The sequence below is a fragment of the Neolamprologus multifasciatus genome, chromosome 4 (assembly GCF_963576455.1).
Source record: "Neolamprologus multifasciatus chromosome 4, fNeoMul1.2, whole genome shotgun sequence".
NCBI classification, from domain to species: Eukaryota; Metazoa; Chordata; class Actinopteri; order Cichliformes; family Cichlidae; genus Neolamprologus; species Neolamprologus multifasciatus.
This window is the reverse complement of record NC_140442.1, coordinates 11,655,204-11,667,114: the sequence shown is the minus strand read 5'-3', so window position 1 is coordinate 11,667,114 and position 11,911 is coordinate 11,655,204. Positions and strand designations below refer to the sequence as shown.

At 42.1% G+C, this 11,911-nt stretch overlaps 1 long non-coding RNA gene across 1 annotated transcript; it reads left to right on the top strand.

Moving 5' to 3' along the window:
* Nucleotides 1-461: 461 nt before the first annotated feature.
* LOC146519886 (uncharacterized) lies at nt 462-3,673 on the top strand. The gene is made up of 3 exons (XR_014873759.1): nt 462-1,064; nt 2,771-2,833; nt 2,945-3,673. It is a non-coding gene; the product is annotated as an uncharacterized LOC146519886 (long non-coding RNA).
* Nucleotides 3,674-11,911: the final 8,238 nt, after the last annotated feature.

Here is an 11,911-nt window from a genome sequence, read left to right as displayed (position 1 = left end):
TTAGGTGTATCTCGACATTCAGTTATGCAGACATATGTGTTCTTAAAAGCAATTCTTTGTTTTGAAGCTGAGTGGAGTGGAAGCTGTTTTGGTTCGCAGTGCTCCTTAACAAAGAGGGGATGGTTTTTATATACATCTAGTCAAAAGTGTTGGTAATAGTGTTTTAGTCACACTAATTTTCTAAATCTGACAATATCTCAGCTTGCTGCGATGCATGCAATTTATTTTAAAAACGGCACAAGTGGGAATTTCTTCTGAATGGGTAATGTCAGCATGTTCACAAGCGTTTTATTTAACCAATCCCCCCAGTTTTAATTTAACTAGTTTTTTTCACACATCTACTGGGGTTTCTTTCCAGGGTTGATGCGATCATTTTATTTAAAAATCGGGATTTCGGAATGTTGAACTAAGAATGAGACAAAGCCAGCTAGACAAATGGTGGGGGGGGTGGGGGGGGGGGGGGTGTAGTAAGGGTGTTGGCGGGAAACAGGAACTCCAGAGGACCACACATTCATCTCTTGGAGGACTCTGGGAAGTAGCAAGGGAGTGTGAACCTTAAGGTGTGAAACAGCTGTGTACTGGCATTGTTCCAGGAGAAGGTATTTAACTGAGAGCCATGCTAGGCTCAGGGTGAACTCTGCATTCGTCGCGACAACACCATTTTCTTTGAGATCATCAAAACTAACATCGTTCTTTATAACATGGACATCTTAAACGGTAAGTAAAACAAAACCTATTATTGTATTTTTAAAAGTGTTATGTTAACATATTATAGGATATTCAAACTATCTTTTTCCTAAAACAAAAGCTTAATTTTTAGGAGTTCGGGAGAACGGCACAGGACCCTTTTCTTTAGAAACGGGAGCTTTTACAGATGGAACAACTTCTTTAACAGGCACAAGGTGTGTACAGAATTACGCGATTTTTAATCGTATGTATGTTTTAAGCTTGCGATTGTTTTAAATTATATAATAACAGAGTTTTTCTTTGATTTGTTCCAGGGTTAACAAACTGAGCAGGAAAACATTCAGACACCGTGACCACAGAGCCCATCCTTACAAAAGGTATGTACAGTGGGGCAAAAAAGTATTTAGTCAGCCACCGATTGTGCAAGTTCCCCCACTTAAAATGATGACAGAGGTCAGTAATTTGCACCAGAGGTACACTTCAACTGTGAGAGACAGAATGTGAAAAAAAAATCCATGAATTCACATGGTAGGATTTGTAAAGAATTTATTCGTAAATCAGGGTGGAAAATAAGTATTTGGTCACCTCAAACAAGGAAAATCCCAGGCTCTCACAGACCTGTAACGTCTTCTGTAAGAAGCTTTTCTGTCCCCCACTCGTTACCTGTATGAATGGCACCTGTTTGACCTCATCATCTGTATAAAAGACACCTGTCCACAGCCTCAACCAGTCAGACTCCAAACTCCGCCATGGCCAAGACCAAAGAGCTTTCGAAGGACACCAGGAAAAGAATTGTAGACCTGCACCAGACTGGGAAGAGTGAATCTACAATAGGCAAGCAGCTTGGTGTGAAAAAATCAACTGTGGGAGCAATCATCAGAAAATGGAAGACATACAAGACCACTGATAATCTCCCTCGATCTGGGGCTCCACGCAAGATCTCATCCCGTGGGGTCAAAATGATCATGAGAACGGTGAGCAAAGATCCCAGAACCACACGGGGGGACCTGGTGAATGACCTGCAGAGAGCTGGGACCAAAGTAACAAAGGTCACCATCAGTAACACACTACAACGGCAGGGAATCAAATCCCGCAGTGCCAGACGTGTTCCGCTGCTGAAGCCAGTGCATGTCCAGGCCCGTCTGAAGTTTGCCAGAGAGCACATGGATGATACAGCAGAGGATTGGGAGAATGTCATGTGGTCAGATGAAACCAAAGTAGAACTTTTTGGTATAAACTCAACTCGTCGTGTTTGGAGGAAGAAGAATACTGAGTTGCATCCCAAGAACACCATACCTACTGTGAAGCATGGGGGTGGAAACATCATGCTATGGGGCTGTTTTTCTGCCAAGGGGACAGGACGACTGATCCGTGTTAAGGACAGAATGAATGGGGCCAAGTATCGTGAGATTTTGAGCCAAAACCTCCTTCCATCAGTGAGAACTTTGAAGATGAAACGAGGCTGGGTCTTCCAACATGACAATGATCCAAAACACACCGCCCGGGCAACAAAGGAGTGGCTCCGTAAGAAGCATTTGAAAGTCCTGGAGTGGCCTAGCCAGTCTCCAGACCTCAACCCCATAGAAAATCTGTGGCGGGAGTTGAAAGTCCGTGTTGCTCGGCGACAGCCCCAAAACATCACTGCTCTTGAGAAGATCTGCATGGAGGAATGGGCCAAAATACCAGCTACTGTGTGTGCAAACCTGGTAAAGACCTATAGTAAACGTTTGACCTCTGTTATTGCCAACAAAGGTTATGTTACAAAGTATTGAGTTGTATTTTTGTTATTGACCAAATACTTATTTTCCACCCTGATTTACGAATAAATTCTTTACAAATCCTACCATGTGAATTCATGGATTTTTTTTTCACATTCTGTCTCTCACAGTTGAAGTGTACCTCTGGTGCAAATTACTGACCTCTGTCATCATTTTAAGTGGGGGAACTTGCACAATCAGTGGCTGACTAAATACTTTTTTGCCCCACTGTATACAACGGGATGTATAATTGTGTATTTTAAAAAAACAGCAAATGGGTTTAAACAATTCCAAATGTTCTAAAACCGACCGTTTTACACATACAGAGCCACGCCAGAGAACCTTATGTGCGGAGAACCAGGGCCGTCCGGAATAACGCACACTACAAGGTAAGCATAGGTATATATAAATTAGATAAAAAGAGATAGAGAGGGAGACACGCTTATTCTGTTTGAAATGGGTACATGTATAAATGTTTTAACACATATCTATCTTCACAGACTGCAGCACAGTACCCCTCCTCATAATGATCAGGACACCGTACTATTCCAGACGTTTTTGGAATGTTTAAGCAGTATCGACCTCCCAGAACAACAAAAACCTGGAGCTTTGTGCAACAGTGGAGAGTCAGAAGCGACCTTCATCAGCGGACCTGCAACACCCCCGAGTGAGTGCTTGCCTCGTGATTTCTCTGATGTTTTTGAGTACAGTATATCAGATTTCGATCTTGTTCATATACCCACCACACCAGAATGTGTCAGAAATAGTGTTGATTCACACGTAGATTTTGAAGACGACGGTATAACAGACTCTCAAATATCAGCGGCGTATGATGCTTACATGAAGGTTTCAGACGCTCAGCCTGATGAACAGAGTCATATAGCTTCATTAGCTGATAAATTATGTTTGATTGAAGCTAGACTCAATCAATACCACCAAGAAGCACAGGTACAAAGGCAACAGTTTACCAAATTCATAAACAAAGTGTGTAGTACATTAGACATCATCTGCAGCAAAATTTCAAGTCCCTGACTTTTAAAATCCAGACCATGGACCCTCCAAATAAATTATTTAAGCATAATAACGGAACCTCCACTCCTGTTAGATGTTTTGACTTAGAGACTTTTATGCAGTGGGCTGAAGAAACAAATAACAAATTAGACGATATTATAGCTAGACTTAATAGTGTGCCTGCATCAGCCTCATCTGATACACATCCTCGTCAGACTGTTCCTATGCCTGCTATTGCTGATGGGGCTATTGCTGTTGTTAATAATAGTGATAGTACATCAGGTAACTGTTGTTACTGATGCTAACCGTATTGCTGCTGCTGCTGGTGTTATTGAGCCTGTTACCGCTTCTACTAGTACTACAGCCACACATGCATGTCCGGGCGCCGCTGCAACACCACACACCCCCTCAGTCATTGTAAATTTCTCACAAAGTGATACTATCGTGATTGAGCCCGTTGTGCAATCTGGATCTGGCAGGCACTCCCAGCCACACATTAGAGAGATACCTAATTTTAATGCTCGCGAATTGCGCGAGCACCTTGATTTTAGGGGTATAAGTCTTGATCATCCAGAACAAGTACCTGCGCGAGTGCGCTAGTGCTTAGCCAATGTGGTAGACCGAGCTGTGGCTGGATCTCAACAGGGCAGTGTTCTAAACGTGGTCCTGCGTGGCCCCTCGCTGGCTTCAGATGTTCAGGCTGTTTTAAACGCTGATGATCGGTATGATCCGGAGCTGTTTCTCGATCGAATTGCACAAGTTATGCAGAGTAATGATGAATCTATCGGTGATGATGAATTAGAGTTTATTGTCACGGTAGCTCAGAACAGTAGTGGTGGGGCTCGCTTAAGACTGGCACAAATCCCTTATGATGAGATTCTCTCAAAGAAAGGCAGACATTTATACACACCAAACAACACACACAACAATTTGTGCTTCTCCCTATGTATAGCACATTCATTAAACTCATCAGCCTCTGAGCTAGAAAAACTCGCTACAGCTAAACGGATGCATGCTGAAGTAGGTCTATGTGACACACAGCAAGTATCATTCACTGATGTCAGTAAATTTGAGAAGCACTTCAACATTAAGATTGTAATCTATTACCACACAGAAGGGCGTAAACGCCTGGAATGTTTTTTCACACATGAAGAGCCAAACACAAACACGTTGATGATGTATCTCCATAATCAACATTACCACATGATTTTAAACCCGACCGCTTTTCTTGGTGCATCCTATGTGTGTAATTTCTGTTACAGTACATATAATACACCATTACACCATAGCTGTAAACATAGATGTAACACATGTTATACACTCTGTCAACACCACAGGGGTCCCACAGTGAAATGCAGCGACTGTAACCGCATCTGCAAATCACAACACTGTTACCAGCAACACAAATTACCAGAATTAAAACACAACATGATCCCCTGTGATAATATGAAACATTGCATGCACTGTGGCACCACATATAGAGAATCCAAGAAATCACCACACAGATGTGCCCAGCCTAGATGTGAGCACTGCCGCGAGCCTAAATTACCCGGAGACTCCGACCATCAGTGTTTCATACAGCCTGTTGAAAAACAGAAGCCTAGCGATAAATACATTTTATATGATTTCGAGACTAGGTACCACAACGGTAAACACGAGGCTAACTTTGTGTGTGCGTCTGATCTGAAGGGCAATAAGTTCACATTTAACACATTAAAGTGTGTGGAGGCGTTTGTGCAACATTACAGACGCCCAAGGTTTCGTGGGTACACGTTCATAGCACATAATGCATCTGGCTTTGACAACTACATACTCCTCGAGTACTTTGTCAGACAGTGCATAACACCTAGTGTCATAATGAGCGGCAGCCGTGTGATTTTGATGTATGACAGGGACTATGACCAGCGATGGATTGATTCGTTCAGCTTTTTGCCCATGGGCCTTGCCAAAATACCCTCTGCTTTAGGTTTTCAAGACCTGCAGAAGGGCCATTTCCCACACAGGTTTAATATGAGGGATAATGAGCATTATGTGGGCCCATACCCAGACCCCTCCTTCTACGGCTATGAGCACATGTCTGAAAGCGATAAAGTGCGATTCATGGAATGGTACCAGGTTGCCTCACAGAATCCCTTTGATTTTCAGGCTGAACTCAGGCGTTACTGTGTTAACAATGTTGATGTCCTGCGTAAAGCATGCAGCATTTATCGTGACACGTTACTGGGTTGTACACAAGTTGATCCATTCATGTATACCACCTTGGCTGCATTTAGTATGGGTGTGTATAAAACGCTGTTTCTGGCTAGAGACACGCTCGCTCTCACGTATGACGGGGCATACGTTGAGCAGAATAAGACGTTTTCTAACGTCTCTATCGAATGGCTTCAATATGTGTCCCACACCACCAACAAAGTGGTAAAACATGCTCTCAGAGGAGGCGAACAGAGGGTTGGACCGTATTTTGTGGACGGTTTTGACCCCACAAGTAATACAGCTTATGAATTTGCAGGATGTTTTCACCACGGCTGTGTTAAATGTTACCCCGAGAGTGAAGTTAATCCTGTCAGCAAAGCATCCTATGGACTGCTGCATCGCATGTTTTGTGACAAAGTTGATGCACTGAGATCACAACACAGTGTGAGCGTAATAGTGATGGGAATGTGAATGGGCTGCCTTGAAGCAGACAGACCCTGCAGTTGTGGCTTTCATGCACACATACAGAAAGCCAGAACGCATGAATCCCCGAGACGCCCTTTTTGGAGGTCGCACAAATGCTCTAAAGCTGTACCACAAGACTGGTTGTGATGAAAAAATATTTTACTACGACTTCACCAGTCTCTATCCCACAGTGCAATCTAAAAAAGACTATCCTGTAGGACACCCTCAAGTCATTTACACCAACTTTGACAAGCTAGAAAATTATTTCGGCTTTGTTAAATGCACAGTGCTCCCCCCTAAGGGTCTTTTTCACCCCGTCCTTCCCTACAGGTGCCACGGAAAACTGATGTTTCCACTCTGCAGCATGTGTGCTGAAGACCAAAACCAGCATACTGCATGTGGGCACAGGGACAGTGAGCGGGTGTTGAAAGGCACGTGGGTCTCATTTGAGCTTGAAAAAGCTGTTGAGAAGGGATACAAGGTTCTTGCTATTGATGAGGTGTGGCATTTCCCCAATAAGACCGACACATTGTTTAAAGACTATGTGAAAGCCTTCCTAAAACTCAAACAGGAGGCCTCGGGGTATCCTGAACACGTGAAGACACCTGACGAACAGAAGAAGTACATAGACGAGTATTATGAGAAGGAGGGAATAATGCTAGACCCATCCAAGATTTGTGTAAATAAAGCTGTTCGTAACTGTAACAAGCTGTTGCTAAACTCGTTATGGGGTCGTTTCAGCATGAGGTCAAATATGGCATCATCTGAGCTCATTACAGACCCTTCCAGATTTAGCCAGCTAATGTTTAGCGACCAGTACGACGTGCGTCAGTTTTGTTTCATCTCTGACGACGTCGCAATGGTGCAGTGGCGGCATGCTGATGGTAGAGCTTCCCGTGTGAAGGACGTTAATGTCTTTGTCGGGGCCATGACCACTGCACACGCCAGACTCATGCTGTATGATTTGCTAGACAACTTGCAGCAGCGCGTGCTGTATTGTGACACGGACAGTGTCATTTTCACGGCACGCCCTGGCGAGTGGATGCCTCCTCTAGGTCCGTTTCTGGGGGATCTCACAAGTGAATTAGACTGTGGAGAGGGTGGTGTGGAGGATTACATAGCGGAATTTGTTTCCGGTGGGCCAAAATGCTACGCGTATCACACATCGCTGGGCAAGACCCAGGTCAAATGTAAAGGCGTGACACTGAATGCATTAAACTCGAAAGTTGTCACCCACGACTCCTTGAAAGGTTTAGTCCACAAGTTTGTAACCAATCAGACATCAGACGCACACCTAGTTGCCGTGTCTGATAGCATCAGACGCGATAAAAAGAAGCTTCATTTGAAGAATAAAACCATTGTGAAAAAAGTTAAAGTTGTTTACAATAAGCGCCGTGTGCTCCCAGACTATACAACCGTACCTTATGGATTTTAAATTAGAACAGGGGTTTGACGCCCGGTTGCAGCACCCGTTCAGTATGGTGGTCAGCGGTCCCAGTAACTGCGGCAAGACTTTTTTTGTTAAAGCATAATTGAAAATTCTTCCAGGATTATATCATGCAGCATTGACAATATTGTATATATATATACTCATGCTGGCAGCCATTATATGACCAGCTTCTTAAGATAAGAGACATAAACTTTGTTAACGGTATACCCGAATCTCTTGCTGATGACACCCTTCTTCCTGCAGAAAAGAACAATTTGTTAATTATAGACGATGTAATGAACGATGCAGCTAACAATTTAGAAGTACAAAATGTGTTCACAAAGTATGTGCATCATAGGAATTTGAGTTGTATATATCTAGTTCAGAATTTGTTTATTCAAGGAAAATCCAGTAGAACCATTTCCTTGAACACTAACTACCTAATATTGTTTAAAAATCCGAGAGATAAATATCAGGTTATGCTTTTAGGTAGGCAAATGTTTCCGGGTAATACTAAATATTTTATAGAAGCGTTTAATGATGCCACATCCACAACATACGGGTATCTTTTAATAGAGTATAAAGCTAAGTCCCCGGACTATTTAAGACTCAGAACAAATTTACTATCAGAGCGTCCGGTTGTTTACATTCCAAAACAAAAATCAGCAAAGAGGTGAAAGGATGTCATCACGCATGCAGAGGAATCTGTCTCTGTTGGAGATGATATACAGGGCTCCTCCTACTCTACGCAGAGTTATTATTAGTAATTCAAACTTAGATTTTATCAATGCGCTGTGTGAGATAGCCTTTAATGTATTGCATGGTAACATTCCACTGACCAATCAGCAGTACAAACAGCTGAAAAAGAAAAAATCAATAATCAGACTGATTGCAGACAAAAAAAATAAAAACTTTGAAAAAGAGAAAGACAATCAACCAATCTGGAGGGTTTTTACTGCCGCTATTAGGGGCTGCAATCCCTTTCATAACCAGTCTGATAGCAAACAGGTGAAAATGGAACATGTGCAAAAGATGTTTTTGGTACCCCAACACCAGTTGGACTTAATAAAGCAACAGCAGCAGCAGCAGCAGCAAACAGTCAGCATCAGACAACAGTCTCAGAACGAGTTGGACAAGGAGATGTTACAAGTGTTACAAGATTCTGACATAGATGTGTATGAGAAGGCTAAAAAATACAGCGATATTCTCCAAAGATACCTTACCCTTGTGAGACAAGGTGCCCGTGAAAAGAATGTATTGTCTTTATCATTACCTGAACAATTTAACAGGGATGTACAACCCCAGTCGGCGGACACATCGCCTGTTCATGGTGATGCAGGGGTGAGGGATCTTGTTGCGGAGAATGTTTTAACACACATACCTAAAAGGAGTAGGAGGAATGCAGAACTTATTCTATCAGCGGTGAGCCGTTCGCCACACTTGATCTCTTACAACGACAAAGGCGAAATTGTTGTTGATAAACACACCATCCCTGGTTCACACATTTATGATCTAATTAAAGGCGTCATAACCACACACACACCCTCTGAGGGTTTGAGACCTATCGGCTGGACAGAGTTTTTAAAAGCTGTCTCAGATTTAAACGTACCGTTATCAGCCATATCTAACACAGGCATACGTAAGACCGTCACCATGTATAAAACCGATCACACACTGTCTGAAGACCCTGGTTTTTTAAAACACACACCAAAAAAGATCACCCCTGGCGGACCGCTGCGACATAGTACACTAAAAAAAATAAAGAATAAAAAAAACAAATTAAAGGGGGGTCCTGTAGAGTGGTTGGATTTTTGAATTCAGGTTTTTTCTTATTGCACCTGAAATTGTTTTTCTGCTAAAAATATTTGCTGTTTGGTGTTTTTCTACTGTAATGTTTTTTTCACTTATTGCTGCTAAATTGTTTTGTTTTATTTTATTTTATTACTGTTAAATATATTATGTCTTTATTACTGTTAAATATATGTTTTTATTTTTTATTACTGTTTAATGTTTGATTTCTTTTATTTATGTTTAAACAATGTATGTTGTGAATCTATATATATATATACGAGATTTGATAATAAATACCATTGACTCGATTATGTCATGCTCTCATGTTGTTTTTATTATTCTCATTAGTACATGTCAGTATCCACATTGCACACACACGTAATCACTGCATACAGCAACAGGTTGTATGTTGTTGACAAATCGACACACCATAGCATCATTACAAATTAAATCAGACCCATACATGTTAAGCAGACGCTCATAAGATACACCATTTTGCACATGATATAAAAAAAATACACAATGTTGACCGCATGTGATGGAGAAGTCGTTCTGCACTTGTTTTCCTGAATATAAAACAGTGGAACAGTTTTTTAGAAGAAACATCTTTATTGCTGGGGGAAAACTGTCTAACGAGTGACCAAAACTATCAAAAAAATAACCGCGTCTGTCTCTCGAAATATAAACAGCAAGCCAATGTTCCCCGGGCATCGTAGAAGGGTGGGTGTTTACAATACCCATAGCAGGGAGTCTTTGAAGCCGTTCAGTGGTTAGCTGATCATAGGCTAACACGCCTAGGAAATGTGTGTTTTTATTGATAATGCTGCCGATCACGGCTGATAGTTCTATAGTGTTCATGACCGTTTTTGTCTCAATAGTAGTCCAAGAGCACCTGTCTCATGTTAGATATTTCAATGACTGAATCAAATACCGAATAACACAAGAGGTTCACTGTACGGGGTAGTGGATTTCTGAAACGGGTTTCCAATCTCACGTTCCCAGTTTTAATTAACGACACATTCCCTGAATGTCCTTCGTCAGCTTCCAGATTGAAACAGAATAAAGTGTAGCCGTTACCAAAGTCAGCACGTGTAATGGCTAAGGATCTGTCCTTTAAATGTCTTCCTGTGGTTTGTATCAGCTGGTAAAATTCTCTGGTATAGTGTTTTCTCTGGAAATTTGGCTGGAATGGTTTAGCAGGATAAGCCTGACAATCAGCATATAAAGACATAAATTCTATATCGCAGTTTTCAAAATGAAATGGATTACGCTGGTAGGAGCCAGTGTATGCTTCATTGTCTATAAATGCAATGATCACAAATTTAGGTATCCTACCCATAAATAAATTGTCATTTGTTGATATTCTAGCCCCTGCAGGTATGGAGAAGGTCTTTAAAGACACTCTGTCTACCGTGTATTTTGCGTTTGCATGGTGCAATGCCTTGCTGTGTGCAAGTCTGACGGTCGGTGATACACTAACTTTCTTGACAAAGAGACTGGCTGAGACAATTTTAACTCTGTATGCATTGGTATCCACTGTCATGAGAGCAAATTCGTCTTTAGAGCGCACAAATTTCAGTGACAGGTCGATTCCATTAAGTAACAGTTTTTCTTGAAAAAACAGGTCTGCATGTACTGGTGCAATCAATTCAACAATACTGCTATTTGCTGTGTAGCCACCTCTGGTCACCAGGCCCTGGTTCTCTCCTTCTATAGATGTGTCACTCATGTGTGATGATGTATCCTTACAGAATAACCCGGTGCTGAACTGTGTGTCTAAAGTGTCCTTATTATAATTGATAAGACATTCTATCACACCTCTGTATGGATATGTGTTGGATGATTGACTAATGAGCCGGTCTCCCAAATTAACATCAACTTGACTAAATATGCTGCATCCAGGATAATTAATAAATCCTACATTAGCGTCCCTAGCCAGGTTTGAGCCATCAGCGTTTGTGATTCTCACACGTGTGTAGATATATGAGTCATTTAGATCCAGGTAATCTTCACCGGACGATGAGATGTAAAACTCGATCGGCCCTCCATCAGTGATTGCAGATACAGGTGGGATTTCGATAAATGTACTTTTCTCAATGCTAGTCTGTGTGTAGGGAACAGTAAACAGGTCCAGCTCTGTTTTTACACATTCTCCAGAATGCCTGTGTAACAGTGCCATTTAGAATTGTCAAACGCTGCAGTTTTTGAACGACTGGTTCTGGGTCTTTTCACTCTGCGTGGCGGTGTCCGTTTGCTAGCTCTCCTGCTAGGTTTTGTGGTTTTACGCTTTTTAGACAACGACTGCCCTGGGGGTGGGGTCTTAGATGGTCTGGGCGTATACACATACAATCCACTACCGTCCTGCTTAGTGGTTGAGGGTCTGGTTATGTTGGTTATGACATCAGACACTATGCCCGATGCGGCTGTTTTTAGGTGTGGTTTGACTATGCTAACTCCTTTTTTAAACAGTGGTACAGCAAATCTAAACAAGCTGCGGAACAACCCACCCAGCCCTGACCCATATTGCGTACTGGTCCCAACATACCCTCCGAGCTCTCCACCAGCCTGTGATAAGTAG